Source organism: Argopecten irradians, chromosome 1, assembly GCF_041381155.1.
Source record: "Argopecten irradians isolate NY chromosome 1, Ai_NY, whole genome shotgun sequence".
Taxonomy (NCBI): domain Eukaryota; kingdom Metazoa; phylum Mollusca; class Bivalvia; order Pectinida; family Pectinidae; genus Argopecten; species Argopecten irradians.
In genome coordinates this window covers 69952499-69958498 of record NC_091134.1, presented here as the reverse complement: position 1 = coordinate 69958498, position 6000 = coordinate 69952499, and the positions used below count along the sequence as shown (strand labels likewise).

The 6000-nt window shown below is 37.1% G+C and overlaps 1 protein-coding gene across 1 annotated transcript in view; it reads left to right on the top strand.

Moving 5' to 3' along the window:
* Positions 1–6000, top strand: part of LOC138306876 (chromatin assembly factor 1 subunit B-like) — a 53601-nt gene continuing 47601 nt past the window's right edge. Inside the window, exon 1 of the mRNA XM_069247393.1 lies at positions 1–302. The gene's annotated coding sequence lies outside the window, so the exon portion shown is untranslated. The remainder of the gene's footprint in view (positions 303–6000) is intronic.

Below are 6000 nucleotides of genomic sequence, written 5' to 3'. Positions count from 1 at the left end.
AGCGCTAGGGAGAAAAAAACTGTTTTAAAGTTGTGTTTTCTTTTTATGTATATATATATATATACAGATATACAGAGAGAGAGAGATATTTCGAGTCGACGCTTTCCCATAAAACTACTTTTATCAAATATCCGGATTGTGCGACGGTTCTCTATATTATACTAAAACACAATCAAGCGCTTTGTTGACATCGACTGAGATTCGGGGAATATTGCCGCCAAATTTGTGTGTTGTAATGAAACTTTGAAAGAAAATTATCTTCGTGTGGAATCTTTAGGAGGCTTACAGCCACTGAAGACAGGGTAAACAAAGTCTGATATTGTGATGATCTATTTCTGATATAGATTGCATGTTTTTCTTCTTGAAACGCCCATAAAATTCATGCCGTTGATCTCTTGATCGTTCTATGAGCAACTGGTCAATTTCAGTTATCAGCTGTTTACTTTTAAGATTCGAGTATCTGTAAGTCATTGTCACATGGTCTATTTTTCTACCTTTTCTCCTCATTTCGCTTTTATCAAACGTTGTTGTCGACTGTAACAATGTTCCATTGATTTGACACCCGATGATGTACTCGGAAAATTGGAAAATGAGGGATCGTGAGAGGAAAAAATGCTTTGTTTAATAGCAATACACACAATCAGGTCTAGAGATGTAAAATGAGATAATCAGTTTTGATTTAGATGTTAAGTTTTTTCCAGGTGTACTCATGGCATATATATATAGACTAATACTAATATATATATATATATATATGGGTTTGTTGGTAAAATTATAGCTACTGACTGTTGTAGCGGAAAAGATATCACCTTCTGACAGACTTTTCCGCTACTGTATGGTCGATCCTCTATGAAGGTGTGGGAAACCAAATCAGGAACGACCGACCATTGATTATGTCTTATCAAAAGTAATTCTGATCAAACACGGCTTTGGCACATACCTGGATGCTAGTAGGGGAAGTTATTCTAGCTGTAGACGTCAAGTTTTTGATGCAGCAATTGCTGTGAAACAGCATTCTTATGTAGGCTCGGCGAGCCTGTGCACATCAAAACAATAAAAACACTCTACGATGAAAATTAAAAGTTGCTTTGTTAATTTCACGTAATACTTTATGGTATGAAAAATTAGGGCTGAAACGAATAATCGGAGGCGATTAGATTAATGAAGCTAATTGCTGATAATCGATTAAAGATTTTATTAATCGTTAATCGTAACATGCATAGCCAGTGCATTGTAAGCTGACTAAACACGTTGACAGACCATGGATTTCTGAGTAAGCCATTCCGACTGGAGTTTCATCTCTTTTTGTACATGTTTTGAACTCAACAAAGCATATATGATGTGAGAAATACTTGTTAAATTACATCTCTGTGGAAGTTAAAATCATTAATCAATGAAAAAGTGGATGTCATGAGAAAGCTTGCAACACGCTGTTCGCCAATTTTCACTAGCGATCGACTCCATGTTGTTACGTCACGGAGGCCTAATCGCCGCCGGGACGCTCGGGAGCGGAAGGAGCAGTAATCTTGAACATTTAGATTTTACTATTGCATGTGTTTATCATTTAAAAAGAATGTTTTTGTTCATATTCTAATTGAATATAAGAGTTGTTGATTTATTTTTGTTTTTTGGTCACGGAAATAAAAAAGTTCATTGACGAAAATTTGGTCATGTTGCTCCGTGGCGATCCACATTTGGTTGATTAGTCGTACGTGTGAAGGTCACGTCAAAACAGCGGGTTAGCAGACTTGATTTAAACGATGTTACGGAAGACAATACAGGAACGGAATTCAGAGCTTATTTGGGATAAAATATGTTTGTTTTGTCAATAAATCTATTCTTATTTGTTGGTAGGCTTATATTATATAAGGCATGTCCTCTGTCATATTATACGGTAGGTGTTATTATTAGTTGATAACAAAACATGGCGGACGTTTTCAGTAGTCAGTAGTGAAACAATATAGTTGCCTTCAATTCAAACGATTAATCGATTAGTAATCGATTACATGTGACCGAATAATCGAATACAAAAATTACTAATCGTTTCAGCCCTATGAAAAATAAAACTCCAATATTCAAAACCACAGACATTGAATTTGTACATACGTATACACCATGGATGGAGTGTTTTAAATGTTCAGTTGGGACTCTATGATATTGGTATATCTCCGAGATAATAGTCCCCCGAAAATCACGAACAACGCCTTCTTCGCTGTCTTCCTCCGGGGCAGACTTTCCGTGGATTTTGGATTGTGTATGTTTATTTAAATTTTACGTAGTTCATGCTACTGATCGATTATTGTAATCAAATGTTAGGATGGTAACTACAAAAGAAAGTTCTTAAAACGCTTATAAAGTTTTTTTTGTGTTGGTTGCATTGACAAACTATATCCGATGACATTATTGCGCAGTAAAAGTAAATAGTTTTGAGTATGTGTTTCCTCTCTTGATCTGTCACTGGAAGTTGTGTCTTTGGTTTTTCAACAACTGCGTTATATTGAAAGGGGAAAAGTACAAAATTTCTCAACATAAACTTACAAAATATAATGATAATATAGATCTATATATGTACTAGCAACTTAAAGTGACAAATGAACTTATATTGCCGTGTAATGAACGGTAGCCTTATGAAGACTTGCTAAAGTCCGATGTATTGCATGAAGCCTTTTTAGCCCACCATCATCAGATGGTGGGCTATTCAAATCGCCTTTCGTCCGTGGTCCGTCGTCCGTCCGTCCGTCCTTCCGTCCGTCCGTCCTTCCGTCCGTCCGTTAACAATTATTGTTACCGCTATTTCTCAGAAAGTACTGAAGGGATCTTTCTCAAGTTTCACATGTAGGTTCCCCTAGGGCCCTAGTTGTGCATATTGCATTTTGGGACCAATCGGTCAACAAGATGGCCGACTGGCGGCCATCTTGGATTTTGATAGTTAAAGTTTGTTACCGCTATTTCTCAGAAAGTTAAAAAGGGATCTTTCTCAAATTTCACATGTAGGTTCCCCTTGGGCCCTAGTTGTGCATATTGCATTTTGGGACCAATCGGTCAACAAGATGGCCGACTGGCGGCCATCTTGGATTTTGATAGTTAAAGTTTGTTACCGCTATTTCTCAGAAAGTACTGAAGGGATCTTTCTCAAATTTCATATGTAGGTTCCCCTAGGACTCTAGTTGTGCATATTGCATTTTGGGACAGATCGGTCAACAAGATGGCCGACTGGCGGCCATCTTGGATTTTGATAGTTAAAGTTTGTTACCTCTATTTCTCAGAAAGTACTGAAGGAATCTTTCTCAAATTTCATATGTAGGTTCCCCTAGGACCCTAGTTGTGCATATTGCATTTTGGGACAGATCGGTCAACAAGATGGCCGACTGGTGGCCATCTTGGATTTTGATAGTTAAAGTTTGTTACCGCTATTTCCCAGAAAGTACTGAAGGGATCTTTCTCAAATTTCATATGTAGGTTCCCCTAGGGCCCTAGTTGTGCATATTGCATTTTGGGACCAATCTGTCAACAAGATGGCCGACTGACGGCCATCTTGGATTTTGATAGTTAAAGTTTGTTACCTCTATTTCTCAGAAAGTACTGAAGGGATCTCTCTCAAATTTCATATGCATGTTCCCCTTGAACCCTAGTTGTGCATATTGCATTTTGGGAGCGATCGGTCAACAAGATAGCCGACCGGCGGCCATCTTGGATTTTGATAGTTAAAGTTTGTTACCGCTATTTCCCAGAAAGTACTGAAGGAATCTTTCTCAAATTTCATATGTAGGTTCCCCTAGGACCCTAGTTGTGCATATTGCATTTTGGGACAGATCGGTCAACAAGATGGCCGACTGGCGGCGGGGCGGCCATCTTGGATTTTGATAGTTAAAGTTTGTTACCTCTATTTCTCAGAAAGTACTGAAGGGATCTTTCTCAAATTTCATGTGCAGGTTCCTGAAGGGGTCTAGTGCACATTGGGACTTATCGGTCAGCAAGATGATCGACAGGTAGCCATCTTTGATTTTGATAATTGAAGTTTGTTACTGCTACATATCTCAGAAAGTACTGAAAGGATCTTTCTCAAGTTTCATATATAGTATGTAGTTAAAGTTTGAAAAGCAGGGAAAAGATCCCTCTTTCTGTTGTCAGACATATAGATCATTCTTTGGTGGGCGCCAAGATCCCTCTGGGATCTCTTGTTGATTTTAGCGTTCTTAGGAAGTCAAAAGAAATTTGAATGTTATAAGTAACCAAATAATGTACCTTTTACTTGGCAAAAGTATATGGCCAGGTTTTATTATGAGTCAAAAGTCGGCAAAGCACAACTCTTGGTATAATGTTCTGCACAATAATATCTTGCCAACCAGTTACTGTTAGGCTTACGAAGACTTGCTAAATTCCGGTACATTACATGAAAATTTCTTGATGTAAACGGCTAGTGATCTTGTGAATTTAAAAGAAATCCGAGTGATAGACGTAATGAAAGAATGTACCTTTCATTCGGCAAAAGTATCTGGCCATGATTTATTAGTCAAAAGTCGTCAAAGCAACCCATGTAAGTTTTCTAAAAAGGAAACCAAAACATGTCCAGAAATGGTAAAATTTCTAATGTTATATTTTTCCAAAAATATTCTTCAATGTTAAGTGGATATTAAGATACAGATATGTTTACTTATTATTTTTTGTCTTTGAAGAGACATTGATGAAATTGATAATTTAGTAATAAAAAAATTATACTCAGATTCTGAACAGTTTAATTAATGTCGAAATCATTATTTCAGAAATAATTTAGATATAAAATTTATTACAGTTATTTCAGGAAAATGAGTTATTCAACTTATTGTTCTTGAAAAACTTTAAATATCATAAAATAAATACGGTATACCGTAAATATATTTTGTTAAACTCCGAAATTCAACACTGCACACTTAAAGTATATTCAATTCAATATTTAAATGAAAAACCAGTTTCTTTATTATTTGGTTTGAATCCTTCAATCACAGCATCGATGAGTGGCCTTGGCACTTTGATTATCTTTATCACCATTATTTAATCAGATGGATGCATATGAAATTAATATTGACAATTTCTCGACTATATCGTAAACTACCGCCGCGCATGCGCCACCCTCCGAGAACATTATGTTCATCAAGCACATGTAATGGATAGACAGACAATTTGATTATAAACAGACATAAAAAACATGATAAACAGGAAAAGAAAATATTTTTTATTTTATTCTTAAAGTTGTTTGAAAAATTCTTCAATTCATCATCAGCATCTGTATTTTTTAGCCCATGCACCATCATCAGATGGTGGGCTATTCAAATCGCCTTTCGTCCGTGGTTCGTCATCTGTCAGTCGGTTAATAATTCTTGTTATCGCTATTTCTCAGAAAGTGCTGAAGGAATCTTTCTCAAATTTGATATGTAGGTGTCCCTAGGGCCCTTGTTGTGCATATTGCATCTTGGAACAATTCGGTCAACAAGATGGCCGCCAGTCAGCCATCTTGGATTTTGATAGTTAAGTTTGTTATTGCTATTTCTCAGAAAGTGCTGAAGGGATCTTTCTCAAATTTCATTCGTAGGTTCAACTAGGGTGTAGTTGTGCATATTGCATTTTTGGACCGATCGCTCAACAAGATGGCCGACAGGCCGCCATCTTGGATTTTCAATATTTAAGGTTTGTTACGGTTATATATCTCAGAAAGTACTGAAAGGATCTTTCTCAAATTTCATATGTAGTAATATGTAGTTAAAGTTTGATAAGCAGAGAAAAGATCCCTCTTTCCGGGGTCACAGGTTCGAGCCCGGCTGGTGGCACACTACTCTCACCCTGTTAAAATTGGTGCCGTAGATCACTCCGAGCGAAAGCTATACGAGATTGAGAGGCTTTGTTGGAGACAGAACCTGGGTTGGTCTGTGTTCGGGGGCCAACAAGTTTGAAAGGGGAGAGTAGTGAAGCATGTTTTAATTGTACATAGCGATAAGGCCGCCTTCTAGCTTCGAGCTAGAGCAC